The sequence below is a fragment of the Pongo pygmaeus genome, chromosome 3 (genome assembly GCF_028885625.2).
Source record: "Pongo pygmaeus isolate AG05252 chromosome 3, NHGRI_mPonPyg2-v2.0_pri, whole genome shotgun sequence".
NCBI lineage: Eukaryota > Metazoa > Chordata > Mammalia > Primates > Hominidae > Pongo > Pongo pygmaeus.
This window is the reverse complement of record NC_072376.2, coordinates 165,135,657-165,151,139: the sequence shown is the minus strand read 5'-3', so window position 1 is coordinate 165,151,139 and position 15,483 is coordinate 165,135,657.

Genomic DNA, 15,483 nt, shown 5'->3' with positions numbered 1-15,483 from the left:
TCTTTTTTTATTCAAGGGCTTTATCGTACGGCTCGCAGTCACCATCAGTACACCGTGCGGGCCCTGGGCTCCTCTCCGAGGTCCCCTGGGTTCCTCTGCTCTGTTTTCATGGTCTTTAAGCTTCCTCCTCTAGGATCTAGGAAATCTTTTTTCTTTGGGGAAGTGGGGACTAAGGTAGAAATGGCTGGTAAGACATAGGTCAAAGGAATAAATCTTTCATTGTGGAATTGCAGGCATGTGGGATAATTTGTGAGAGGAGGGAGTTTTATGACACTCCACCAGGCAGCCTACTTGGAAAGGTCAACCCCACCAGGAAAAAGATAGCATCATTCTTGAAAAACCCAGATGCTATTGTTTTGCCTGAGAGTCAGCCTACTCAACACTTCTTAAAAGTCAAGAATGTGAATGAATACATGGGATTCATTTGTTCGTTCATTCATTTATTCAACAGACACCAAAAATGAATAAGTAATAGCCCTTTATATCAGGGAACTCACAGACATATAAACAAATTATTGAAGGTCAGGGTAGTCATAAGAAGGATAATAGAGGGAGATTTAGAAAGCCAGGATTTCTGGCATAAAAGTGGAAGTATTCAATGAATTTACAGGCAATCAAAATTCAAGAAGACATTTATAGGCCCTAGGGCCTAGGTGAAACTGGCAGGGAAATATTTAGCGGAGATAAATATATGATCCAGCCAAGGTATAAAAAGACCAATGGATAATACTTAATGGAGATAAATACAGGATCCAGCATAGGTGTAAAAATACCCATGGGATAATAACAAGATTGGAGATACCTCCATATGATGTGGTTGGCAAGGACATAGACTAGTGGGTCAGATCCAATCATGGCCCCGCCATTACTTCTTCTGTGACTGTGGAGAATTTTCTTCACTTCTCTGTGCTTCAGTGTCCTCATCTATAAAATGGAAGCAATAATAGGTCCTACCCAAAAGCATTGTTGGAAGGATTAAATGAAATGATACCTTTCAAGTTCTTAGAAAATTGCCTGGCAAAAACATCAGCACTCAGTAAGATCTAACAAGGATTATTATTACTCACAAAGGGTTCTTTTAGAAAAGAAAAAAGAAAGATCCCAGACTTTTAATTTATAGCTTGCCTAGCTGCAGTCATCAGTTCTCTGATAAGCTCATTGGGTTGTATGCTGGTCTCCCAAAAGGGCAGGAGGCAGCATGCAACTGACTACTTTATACCCAGTATTCTGTCCAAAAGAAGAAAGTGTCATCCTGGGGTTTTCTATACGCAAGAAGAGAAAATCTGAATATGGTTGGACACCTACTTAAGCCATTAGGGAGGCAAATATCAATAGGGCCAGAGAGAAAACAGGCCCACTGTGCACTTCTGTGGTATGTGACCCTACAAGAAAGAACCTTTCCTGATAGTGAAAAGCTCTCAAAAATGAACTCAGTCTCTGCAACCACGACAGTCTCCGAGAAGGGAGGAAATTTGGAAGTATTTAAAGAAGCCAAAGTAGCTGTGATGGACTTAATGAGCTCAGGTTTCAAAAGACTTTTGCAGAGAAAAAACACACAACCAAGAATGATTACAAGAGGTATATCGGGAAGGTGAAAGTCTAAAATGAGCTGAGGCATGCAAAAAACTTCTAAAGACAACAAAAAGGACTTAATGACGTTCCAGGCAAGAAGCTCAGGGAAGACAGCGGCAGATCTAGAGCTTGGACTTGATGGTGAAACTGTAGCTGGGCAGTCTGGAGAGGGCAGAACTCTGCAAGACTTCCTTTTGTCTGTTTTCTCCAACAGGGAGAATGGTAGAACAGAATGCAAAGAAAGAATGAGCACTGGCCAGTGACATGGAAGCCAGTGAGCTTTTTTCTTTTTGAGACAGAGTCTCACCCAGGCTGGAGTACAGTGGTGCGATCTTGGCTCACTGCAACCTCTGCCTCCTGGATTCAAGCAATTCTCCTGCCCCAGCCCGCCGAGTGGCTGTGATTACATGCACATGCCACCATGCCTGGCTAGTTTTTGTATTTTTAGTAGACGATAGGGTTTTGCCATGTTGGCCATGCTGGTCTCAAACTCCTGATCTTGTGATCCGCCCAGCTCAGCCTCCCAAAATGCTGGGATTACAGGCATGAGCCACCGTGCCCAGCCCGCCAGTGAGCTTTTAAGAAGCATGTGGCTGCTCTTAATGAGTTCAGATCTCTGGAATAAATTAATGATGTTGCAAGGTACTGAGGCAATTTGCAAATCAGATTCTCAGTCATTGCTTCTTGAAATTTAAAGAATCTTAGGGAAATGAAGATGTGCTGGAAAAAAAAAATGCCCATGAGCACATCTCACCATTTTTCGAGATGGAAAACAAGTTCATTTTACAGACTACACATAGTTAAGCATGTTGTCCAGCTTGCACAGGAATTGATCTTGGAAGGGTTAATTGTTGAGCCCTTTGTGGAGAATGTGGGGACCATGAGCACATGGCACAGGCTGACAAGGAACAGGTCGCACCAGGCTGCTCTCAATTCTTCTCTTCTTCCTCTTTCTTTTTCATTGGTGCTCTTGGGACCAGAGTCTTGAGAGGTCAACTGAATTGTGTGTTTGGATTCTTCCTTTCCTTCCTTCCTTCCTTCCTTCCTTCCTTCCTTCCTTCCTTCCTTCCTTCCTTCCATCCTTCCTTCATTCCTTCCTTTCTTCTCCTTTGTTTTTCTTTCTTTTCTTTTCTTTTTTATTTCTTTCTTTTCTTTCTTTCTTCACAGGGTCTTGCTCTGTTGCCCAGGCTGGAGTTCAGTGGCATGATTACAGCTCACTGTGCCTTAAACTTCTGGGCCCAAGCAATCCTCCAAACTCAGCCTCCCAAGAAGCTGATATTACAGGTATGTGCCACCATGCTTGGCTAATTTTTTGCTAATTTTTTTCTACTTGTAGAGACAGGGTCTCCTTATGTTGCCCAGGCTGGTCTTGAACTCCTAGGCTCAAGTGATCCTCCTGCCTCAGCCTCCCAGGGGTTACAGGCATGAGCCATCGCGCCCAGCCTTGTGTTTGGATTTCAACAAAGCATTTGATAGTTCTCTCAGGATGTTGTTGAAGGTAAGAAAAATAAAAATAGGCTGGTTCCCAAGTAATTAAAAAACTTGGGAACTGCTTGAGTGGCTGTACTTAATGGTTGTGATCATGGAAACTCTCAGCCCACAGGGGTGTTCCTAGTGGTGAAAAAAGCTTTTTTTCCACCTGGTCCAGTTCACATATTTTGTTGTTGTTGCTGTTCATGATTACTACTTATTACATGCCCACTACGTGTCAGATGAGATGTGATATATATGTATATAATATCATTTAATTGAATTTGTATAAAACTGTGGGATAGATATTATGTTATAGAAAGGTTAAATAACTTTCCTAAAGGTACACTGAGATGAAGGCAGAGACTGGGGATTTGAGCCCTAGAACCCAAAGTCATTGCTCTTTCCTTTATACCAAAGGCTCAAAAGCTGAAGTGGCGGGAGGAGTGGTGAACAAGGGATATAGATCATCAGGACCTAAAATGATATCATCAGGGGCATACACTGAATCCAAACAAGAAGCAATTTAACTGGGAAAATTTAACTTCCTGCCCCACAGTGTTCCCGTGTAAGTACAGGATGGAATAGACATGGTTTATTATGTGAACAAGACTTAGTTGACAGGAATCTGAATCTGAGACAATAGTGTTCCGTGGCAGCCAAAAAACAAAACAAAACAAAACTCCAACTAATTAGATTTTAGTCCACCTTGAGAGCATAGCACAGCTACAATGAGATTTGGACAAAGAAAACAGAAAAAGGTCTATGTCTGCTATTTGGGGCCATTAGTGTAATGTTGATGGATTAAAGAGAGAAGGCAGAATTCCTCACCCCAATTTTTTGTCTGTCTTTATTTTCAGAAAAACACTAGGACTACAAAACGTACACCAACTGCTGGCGAGAGAGAAATGTGGTGTTAGAGAATGCTGTTAGCTGCTATTTCCCAGAACTACTCTTCGATAGGGCTGTAGAGAGAGTTCCAGGGGAAAGCAACCAACAACCACATCATATGCAAACCAGGGAAGGAGCCAGGGGTTTTGGGCTGGGAGGAGAAGGCTTTAGAGGCCATCTCAACTGGTCTTCTCACACTGAAAGGGCCATCAAAAGTACAAGTCTGCTAATTCTCCAGAACACTGGCTTTCAAAGCTGCTTGGCTGTTACCTACAGTAAGAATTATATGTCATATCTCAATGCAGAATATGTGTAAACACCCATATGTAACTGAAATAAGCATTCCAGAAAATATTACTGACCCTCTGTGTTCAGTTTACTTTGATATTTGCTGTTCTGTTCTGTTCTATTCTATTCTATTCTATTCTATTCTATTCTATTCTATTCTATTCTCTTTCTCTTTTTTTTGAGACGGAGTCTCACTCTGTCCCCCAGGCTGGAGTGCCGTGGCCTGATCTCGACTCACTGCAAGCTCCACCTCCTGGGTTCACGCCATTCTCCCGCCTCAGCCTCCCTAGTAGCTGGGACTACAGGCACCTGCCACCACGCCCAGCTAATTTTTTTGTATTTTTAGTAGAGACAGGGTTTCTCCGTGTTAGCCAGGATGGTTTCAATCTCTTGACTTTGTGATCCGCCCGCCTTGGCCTCCCAAAGTGCTGGGATTACAGGCATGAGCCACTGCACCTGGCCCTCTATTCTATTCTTTCTATCCTATTCTATTCTTTTTCATTGAAAAAACAAAAAGCCCGTCAAGACTCATTCGATTCATTTTCTGACTTATTAATAGGTTGCAACTCATAGTTTAAAAATCACTGCCCTAAGGCCTAGAGCTAGGACCCACGGATGGAAGCTAGGAGGTGCCGGCTATTGCTTCAGGATCACAAAGAACTTCTATCCAGCAGAAAGGGCAAAAGATTGGATTGTTTTCCTCAGGAAGCAGTGAGTTATTGCTTCTTGAGTATTCCAGTGTAGGCCGAATGAAGGCATGATGAGAGCAGTGCAGGAAGGAGTCACATATCAAATGGGGACTGAATTAAATCATCCACAAGGTCCTTTTCATTCCTGAGACACGACGGTTGTATTAGTGGGATTGGCTGCTAAGGTGTTTCTCCCTTTTAGGCTATGCTGTCAAAAGCACAGTGTACATCTCTTCAGAAGTGAAGGCAGAGTTGCTCCCTGCCATTCAGACCACAAATCAGGCCACAAATGGAATATATATTTATTTATTTATTTATTTTAGAGACAGGGTCTTGCTATGTTGCACAGGCTGGACTTGAACTTCTGGGCTCAAGCAATCCTCCTGCCTCAGCCTAGAGGGACTGCAGGCATGCGCCACTGTACCTGGCTGGAGACATATTTTTGAAGTCATTCATTTATTTGTTTATCCAACAAACGTTCGTGGCATATCTAGCACAAGCCAAACACCAGGCTAGGCTGTGGGGACATAATATTGACACAGCCCATGTCTACTGAAGCTTACTGTTTGGTGAGGAAAATACAATCATTCAACACATATTTTTTGGTGCCAACTATCTGCCGGCCACTGCTTTCGAAGCTGGGCTTCTATCAGGGCATCCATGCAAAATCCACAAAATCCCTGCTCTCATGGAGTCTGCAGATTATATACAACAAGCACACAAATAATTAATCAATTCTGATTGTGGTAAGGACAGAGTACCTGGAGAGGGTAGCATCCTAGTGCAAGAGTCAGGGAAGTGTTCCTGAGGAAGTGGCATTGAGATGGCTGCCTGAAAGGTGAGTACTTCAGGGAGAGTGGGGTGGAAAGCAGGAAGGAACCTTTTCAGGCAGAGGAAAAAGCCAGCATCTGAGGACTGGAAGGAAAGTGAGGCTGGCTGGGGTTAGAAGGGGAGGGAAGGAATGGACCCCATAGGATCAGGAAGTGGGATTTGATCCTCAGAGCAAGGGGAAGCCATTAGAGGAATACACAGAGATAGAGAGAGATCTATGGATACAGAAAGGATGGATTTGAGAGATATGCAGGAGGCAGCATCAACATGACCTGGTGAAGGAGATGAGCTGGGGGAGGAGATAAGGATGTCCCCCTCCCTGTGTGTTCTGTCTTGAGCAGCTGATGGTGATGGTGATGGGGGCTGAGGAGAGAGAAGCAGTCCAGTTCAAGGAGATGCGGAGCAGAGGGGAAGGAGTGATGGGGTGGGAGGTTGGGGGGAAGATGAGGTCAGTCTGGGACATCTTTGCTCATGCAGCTTCCTTTAAATGCAGTCTCCTTAAAATATCACCATCCCACTTGTCTGCTGGGAAAACACCTGTCTGTCCTCTAACACTCCAACAGGTATGAAGCCTTTCTCAGCCCCACTCCTTACCAGACAGAAGTGGTCATGTCCCAGTTTTTATCCCTATTCTCTCCTTACCAGGTTCTGTTGCTGCCTCCACATCACATCATTGTATTTATTTGTTTGCCTGTAACAGTAACGATGCCCATTGAGCATTTACCGCCGCCAGGCATGGTTCCAGGCCCTTTACACATATCGCCTCATTTAATCCTTCCAACAGCCCTTTAAGGTCCATACTATGACTATCCCCATTTCACAGATAAGGGAAACTGAGGCATAGGCAGTTCAGATAACTTGCCTAGTGAACATGGCACTGCTAGTAAGGGTGGAGCTGGGATTCAAGTCCAGGTTGTCTGACTCCAGAGTGTGGGATCTTTAGCACTGTGTGCATCCTTTGTTTTCTACCAGATCGTAGACCCTTGAAGTTAGAAACCACTAAACATTATTAATACTACTCTTTTTTTTTTTACATCCCCAGGCCCCTGCATGACACTTGGACCTTACTAGGCCCTTAAAAAGGTTGTTAGGATGGGTAAATGACATAACATTATTAACACATTTGAAGAGGGATTAGGATTGCCTATAGAACTCTAAAATTAGGGGTTGTTCTGTAAATGGACAGATATTAAATATTTTAGGCTATGCAGGCCATATGGTCTCTGTTACAACTACTCAACCCTGCTGCTGTAATGCAAAAATAGACAGACAATATGAGAAGAAATAGGTGTAGCCGTGTTTCAATAAAACTTTATAGATACTACAATTTGAATTTTTTTTAAGACAGGGTCTTGCTCTGTTGTCCAGCCTGGAGTGCAGTGGTGCCATCTCAGCTCACTGCAGCCTCTGCCTCTTGGGTTCAGGCAATTCTCCTGCCTCAGCCTCCTGAGTTGCTGGGATCACAGGCCTGTGCCACCATGCCTAGCTAATTTTTGTATTTTTAGTAGAGATGAGGTTGTGCGATGTTGGCCAGGCTGGTCTCGAACTCAGCCTCAAATGATCCACCCACCTCGGCCTCCCAAAATGCTGGAATTACAGGCATGAGCCACTGAGCCTGGCTGAAATTTGAATTTTATATAGTTTTCATGACATGAAATATTCTTTTTAAAATGTAAAATGTTTTCACATTATAAAAATGTAAAACTATTCTAGAATATAAAAACCATTCTTAGTTTATAGACTGTATAAAAACAGCCTTCAGAGTGGATCTGGCCCATGGGCCGACGTTTGCAGACCCCTGCTCTAGATAGCAGGCCTGGAGCCAGTGAGGGGAAGTGGCTTTTGGTTGTTAGAAGCATCAGCTGGAGAGAGAGGCCCACAAGTAGGAAGGGCTGCCGGGTGCCCTGGGAAGCTGCTCTCACCAGAGATTTCAAAGCCAGGGGGCCTGGGGAATATCTGTGGTGATGCAGAAGGGATTCCTGCTGGAGGGGTGGGGACAGGGGTGAGATACAAGGTGACCTTGAGGTAAAGTCTTTTCCTCTACTTTATAAGATTCCATGTGGCAGCTTCCTGGGCTTTAGAATAAAACCATAAGAGCTGAACTGATTGGAGGGAAGGTCGTTCAGAATTAGTAAAAAGTCTGAGTTATAAAACGGTTTATAAGAAATGATGCTTCACTGCATTCAAGGACATTCAGCAATCAAACGAACACTTAACAAAGGGCTGTCAATAACCCATTTGAATTGCACTTTGTATTTTTCAAAGTGCTTTCCAGTACATTATCTCCATTGATCCACCCAGGCACCCTAGGAGACAGGCAACTCCATTTACAGGTGAGGTCAGGATGCACCCTGCCTGGGACAGCTCAGAACCAGGTCTGTGCTGTTCCCTGCAGCCCCCATTGACCTGCTGAGGGCTAGAGAAAAATGAACTTTATATTTTATATCAAGGGGATGTTACAGAGTTTTAAGAATCTCATTTATATTTGTATGAAGAATAAACATTCCTGACTGAAGCTTATTTTTAATCCCTGAGAATCTGCTAGAAACATGGCCACACACCCAGATTAGCATATTGAATTTGAGAAACCATATTAATTTAAACAGAGCAAGAGTTCACTGAAAACTGACAAGCTAGAATACTGGTTTTGACCCTGCTCCCTCCCAGCAGGATGAAAAAGGGGTTTCTGCTGCGTTACTTCGCATGGGCGGGGGAATTTGGCATAAAGGTAAATGCCAGTCCTTCCCAAGTCTGAAGGATCAGAAATACATTTTGAATTAGAAACGTTTCTCAGAATCTAAAACTCATCCTGGTAAATTTGTAGTTTAGAGAAATCAGAGAGAGCGACTCTGACACAGGAGGAAATCGAATCCAATTGCCTTGAGGTGGTTTCCTTCCTCCGAATTGGAGAAAGTGTGACTTGGGGAAACAGGAGACACAGCCAGCCAGCGTGCCCTGGTGATGTGGGGGAGAAACCTCCCCCTCCCCAACTTGGGACTCAGCATTTCCCTGCCAAATTGGGCTTTGGCACAGCTATGGACGCCTTGGCAAACTTTTTCGTTTCCCAAGAGCAACTTCCTGGTTCTTAATTAGGCCTTTTATTCCTAGATGTCTATATTTAACTGTGCTCCGTAAACGCTAACCTCTTTTGGATACTGCCAAGAACTTCAGGGAGGAGACAGTGGAGTCTAGACGGGGCAATTATTCGGATAACTAAGCCCCCAAATCTTATTCTTAAAGACCCTACGAGGAAATCTTCAGTTATGGAGTGATGCCTTCCTGAATTAATTAAGTAACTACTCCACGCCTTCTCTTACTTTGCCCAGGGAGACAGAAAGCAAACACTTAACCCATGGGAGGATACGGGCCAGCGCTGTAAGGGTTTCCCCCACGAGCTTGGCAGGAAAGAGGATGGAGGGGAAACAATGGACTGAAAAAGAGGCCTAGAGAAAGGCCCTCGACTGTGCACAAGGAAACTGCAAGACTGTTCATTCTGCCCATTTGTAGAAAAGAACTAAAAACAACCGAAATGCTCTCACAGGAGAAATGGATCAATAAATTGTGGTACATTCCTACAGTGGAATACAATTTAGCAGTGAGAAAGTGAACGAGTTACTTATATCGATGAGGATAAATCTTAAAAACATATTGCTGAGCTTAAGGAAGCAAGTTTCACAGGATACCTGTAATATGAAAACATTCGTAAAAATTTAAAACATGATGATGAATATACTGTATAGTGTTTATGGATGACATATATATAGCGTAAGCATTTAAAAATTCATGGCAATTAAAAAAACTCAACGTATCGTCTTCTTTTTCTTTTTAAAGGAAAGAAAGAAAATGCATGCTCAGGCCATACCCTAAGTTCAGGGGAATGGTTACCTCTTAGGAGGGAAGCAAGGGAGTGAATCTGAGGAGGCCTGACTGTGTTGGGCTAACTGTAATGTTTAATTTTTTAAAGCTGGGTGGCAAGTTACTCATGCTATTGTCAGAGATCCTTTTAGTATACCTGAAATAGTTCATTAAAAAGTGAAAGGGGGCTAGAGGAGAGCTAGGCTGCTGTTTTTTCCATGGGATCAGTTGGCCCTTTCAGGGAAGCAAGAATGTTTATGGGACAGCACTGACGGAGAGTTCAAAAAACAAGACTCCAGAACCAGTTCTGCATCTCTTAGGATCCAAGTGATCATCAGTGAGCCGTTCCCTTTCCTGGGTCTCAGGTCCCTGGTCTGTAATGGCAGGGCTTCCGGGCTCTCTCCTGGAGTCCAGCTGCCTTTGTTTCTGGAAGTCATCCTAGGAAGGCAGCCTTGCTGGGGGGTTGGCCCCTGCTGTTGGGAGCACCGTGGTGATGGTGAGTTAGCCAAGCAGCAGACCCTACTGCTCATGGGGCAGCATGGGGGAGGGGGCTTATAATTACCGAGCTGGGTTAAAAATTTGCTTATGTGACCCTTGGAGCCTTGCAAAATGAGCCTGGGAAATAATTACATGGAACAAGAGAGCTTCTTATTTTAAAACTTTCATTATGGAAAATTTTGAACATACATAAAATTAGATACTATTACTCCTATTTTAAAAAATATCCTTCATCCAGCTCCAACAGCCATTAACCCATGGTCACTTGCGCCCCATCTATTTGCCAATTCACTCCCCCGATTTCTCTTATTTTGAAGCAAGTGTCAGACAAAAGACCATATTTTAGTCAAGGGTTCTCTGGAGAAACAGAACTCTATCTATCTATCTATCTATCTATCTATCTATCTATCTATCTATCATCTATCTATCTGGATTTATTTTGAGGAATTGGATTATGCCAGTTGTAGAGGCTAGTAATTTGGGTAAGAGTTTTCATTGCTGTCTTGAGTCTGAATTCCGCAGGTTGGAAACTCGGGTGGAGTTTCTATGTTGCAGCCTTAAGGCAGAATTTCTTCTTCTAGAGACCACAGCCTTTGGTCTTAAGGCCTTCAACTTATTGGATGAGGCCTGTCTACACTATGAAGGGTATATACTTTAGTCAAAGTCTACTTAGTTAAATGTTCATCTGTATTAGTCTGTTTTCATGCTGCTGATAAAGCTGTACCTGAGACTGGGAATATCAAGAGGTTTAATTGGACTTACGGTTCTACATGGCTGGGGAGGCCTCAGAGTTATGGCAGGAGGGGAAAGGCATTTCTAACAGGGCGGTGGCAAGAGAAAATAAGAAAGAAGCAAAAGCGGAAGCCCCTGATAAGCCCATGAGATCTCATGAAACTTATTTACTACCACAAAGACAGTATGGGGGAAACTGCCCCCATGATTTAAATTATCTTCCACAAGGTCCCTCCAACAACACATGGGAATTATGGGAATACAATTCAAAATGAGATTTAAGTGGGGCCACAGAGCCAAACCACATCATAATCACATCTAAAAAAATACCTTCACAGAAACATGTAGACTGGTGTTTGACTAAACAACTGGGCACCATGGCCTTGCCAAGTTGACACATAAAATTAACCATCACAGACCATGTTTTTAGTAAATATTTCAGTATGTGTATCTAAATAGGACTCTTTTTTAAAAACAACTATAATATTATCACACTTACAAAATTAACAATTATACTTAATATCACCAGATGTCAAATTAAACTAATGCTGAACTCCAATTTGTCTCATAAATGTCATAACTTTCATTTAATAATTTGTTTAATGTTATTTAGGGTTCCAAATAAGGTCCATAGCTTGTGATTAAATTTGTGTTCTATATCTCTTAATCTGCAGGTTCTCCCAACATTTCTCTTCCTTGAAATTGATTTTTAAAAATATTATTTGTCCTACAGAAGCACTCACAGTCTAGGTTTTGCATGGGAAAAACTCAGAAAAAAAATGGGGAAAAAATGCTTGTTGCATTCCCTTAGTGTCATTTATCAAGTTCCTCTGTCCTCTGTGTTTTCTCTAAACTGATAGTTAAATTTAGAGGCTCACCCAGGCATTTAAGAGATGCTTATTTGCATGATTTTAAAGGCCCACTGAAGGATTCCTTCTTATCCCATCCTGCAAACAAACAAACAAAACAAAAGCAACATGCCTCCCTTATTAGATTGCTGAGGACTAAAATTGCTCTGCTAGAATAATTTTGTTTTAATCCCCAGTTCACATGCAAATAGTCCTAGAAAAGGAAAAACTTATTAGATATTCTTGAATATAAATGTTTTGTAGGGGAGAAGAAATCATATCTTTTCCTCAACAATTGCAAGTCTCATGGCTGACACCCCTATAATAATAGGCAGAGTAACAAGAGAAAAGCATAACAAGTTTATTTAACTAAAGTTTTACATGACAGGAAGCCTTTGAAAATGAAGACTCAAAGACCCAGGGAAAACTGTGTGTTTTTTATGCTAAGTCTGTGGAAAGAAGTAGATAGTTGTGGGGAAATAGTTGATTGGACAAAAAGGGTGTGATCTGACAGTAATGAGCAGCGGGTAGAGCTCAGTAGGGCCTGTTTGTTGTGATTCTTTTCTGTGTCTCTGTAAGACATCCCTTTTCCTGGGAACAGGACAGAACACCTATTGTGTGAGGGTCTTATGACCTACGTTCAGGAGGGGTAGGACAGAGAATTCTTCTATGGAAAGCTGCCCCACAGAAAGGCAGGAGAAGGTCAGAGAGTGACTTCTAAGGTGCTATATATTGGGGTAACATGTCCTGCACCCTGTTGGCCTCTATGAAATTCCTTTCTGAGTCCCTCTCTGAAAGTGGTGGAAGAGAGAGAAATGGTGGCGAGGGAGAAGAGTGCATGGGCAGTGGGTGGCTGCTTCGTGGGAAGGGAGAGATAGGGTCACTACAGAAAGAAGAGAGTCAGTTGAGATGGAACTCATCCTGAAAGCCCCGGTAGCCACGGAGCATCTGCTAGCTCTGGACACTATATTCGGTGATTTCAAGCAATTATTTCATTAAAATCTTATAACAACCCCGGGAAGTGAGTATAATTTGCAGCCATTTTAAAGATTAAAACACTGAGGTTCAACCAGGCCTGGTAACTGGTTAACAGACATGTGGTTAGTAAGTGGCAGCTCCAAGGTTCCCCCCCCACATCTCTCGCTCCTGTGTTCCTTCTCTTTCCATTAACCCATGGCTGCTATGCTAATCCACCTCGCTCTGTTACTCCCAGCTTTGGTGGGGCTTGACCGGAAGACTCTACCACATGGGTGGTTTCCAGATGCCAGGCTAGCCTGTTCCTGATCACATTCTGGGCTTATACCCAGAATCAGACCATCTCAGGGATTTGCCCAGTGGCCTCTGAGTAATGTCTTTTTTGTTTTCTTTTTAAATTTTTCCTTGCCCTTTTCTAGGGAAGAAGATGGTAATACTATGTCTGGAAATTCAGTCTGCTGATTAGACAGAAAAATTGCTTCTGACTTCTTTTGTGCTACCATGAGTCAGTAGCATTTTAAAAAGAAATTTTATTCATTTATTGCACAGATGAAAATGTAAGGCTAACAGAAATTTTAAAAAACAAACAAAAAACAAAGAATTAAAGAAGAACGAGCTATCTCCCAGAAATTCCACCATCCCAACAAAATCTGCTGTTTCCATTATTTGGTGTCCTCATCAGCCTCTTGCTGGACGCCTATGCAATCGCTCCGGTTCCATTCGGTTCGTCTCGGTGCCTACGGAACAGTCCGAGGAAGCTGGGAGAGACGCGGATCTTTTTCTGCCCTCCTCCGATTCACAGCCATTTTGAAGTTGCTCAATTGGAAGCATTAACCTCCAAGACTGCATCCCGGGAGCCAAGGAGAGGGGCCACCAGCAGAGCCTTATTAACTTATACTTTCATCATTTTCTTCTGCTGGTCTTTTTGAGAGCACAGCCATGAACCTTGGTAGGGTAGGTCTTTCTTTTAACACCAGAAGGGGAGGATCAAAACTAGCAAAGGTAATTGAGAAAGAAGAAGGAGAAAGAAACCAACTGTAACGTACAAGCAGTTCTGATCTTTCTTAGTATTGAGATCACACGCAGCTGCAATCCTCTCTCCTTCCTACCCCTGGGTGACTCAAACCTCATTATTTAGAAAAATGTATTTTGTAGGCAATTTCAACAGCTAGGACAAGTTCTAAGACAAAGGAAGTACGTGAAACTAGTTGAACCGTGGACGATTGTGCCCTGTTTATTCGTATCTGTTCAATGCATACGTGAGTTGGGCCACTGCTTACCTTAAGCAGTCTTGTCAGTATTTAGAGAGTTGAGTTATATGAAGCACAATCGCTTGCTTTTGCCTGCTAAGAGGAAGGTGAAGTGCATTTACTATCGTTATCTGTTTGCAATAAAACCTTTGAGACATTCTTAGAGAAAAATGCAACATGAGAAAAAGTTAAGTTTTTTAGAAAGAAGTCATTTGTCTTTAGCCAAATTCATCTGGGTACGATATGGGTTGCTGCAGACATAAAACTGTCTGGAGTCTGGCTTCAGGGCTTAGAATTATAAAATATTCATGGCATATAATTTTGCATAATTTGTTTAGCTACCAAGACATAATTTAGTTATTTGGTGCATGAATCCTTCAGAAGGTCTAAAGAAGAGAAAAATGGACTTTAAGAAGCTAAATCCAGTTTGATGAAAGATGAACAAATCCTATAGGGCCCTGTGTACTCAAAACACACAAACACATGGTGGTAAACACACACATCTATCTGCATATAACTAATTCTTCCTGCTCATCCTCTGCACTGTTTTACCGGGGCACTTTATGTATATTAGTTACCTAGTTTTGCTTTGCATGTGATTACATGTAAGCCCAAATGAAAAAGCTAGAAAAAGAGCCTTTGATTTCAGCAAGATGCATTTAGATTATAAAATTCCTTGATGGTAAGGTCGTTGAGATAACAAACATGATAATTTATTTATTCAAAGCACAGCAATAGCTTATTTCCGTGTCCAGTACTGTGCCAAGGACTAATGGGTATATGTTAAAAGTGGTTCCTGGCCGGGCATGGTGGCTCACACCTGTAATCGCAAAGTCCGAGCCGGGTGGATCACTTGAGGTCAGGAGTTCGTGATCAGCCTGGCCAACATAGTGAAACCCTGTCTCTGCTAAAAATACAAAAATTAGCCAGGTGTGGTGACACATGCCTATAATCCCAGCTACTCAGGAGGCTTGAGGCAGGAGAATCACTTGAACCTGGGAGGCAGAGGTTGCAGCGAGCTGAGATTGCGCCACTGCACTCCAGCCTGGGCGACAGAGCAAGACTCCGTCTTAAAAAAATAAACAAATAAATAAAAGTGGTTCCTATCCTGCGGGAGCTTACAGTCCAATTGCGACAGGATGAATAAACAGAAACAGCTAAAGAACAAGCTTGAAGGCATTATTTAAGCAAGTACAAGCCAGCATGGCAGAGCCCTCAAACCAAAATGCAGAGGAAATGCAAATAAGGGAAGGTGATTACTCTCCCCACCCTCACTGCTATTGCACAGGTCGAGCTCCTGTCCTCCGTCTCTGCATCACAGCGACACTTGACAACCTGTCTCCAAGCTGCGGTCTTGTCCCTCCTAACCCATTCTCCATATTAAAACAGTAGAGGATCTCTCTAAAAGCGTATCTCACATAGCATTTACTTCTTAAAATCCTTAAAATTCAATGGCTTCCCATTGGCCTTAAGAAAAAGCCCAACCCCTTAGCCTGGTATTAATGCAAAGTCCACCCCTGAGTGCCAGGCAGCTTGACTGTTTCCTCTGCAAGCGGCCTTGCTTCTCTCAACCTCACCATTGAT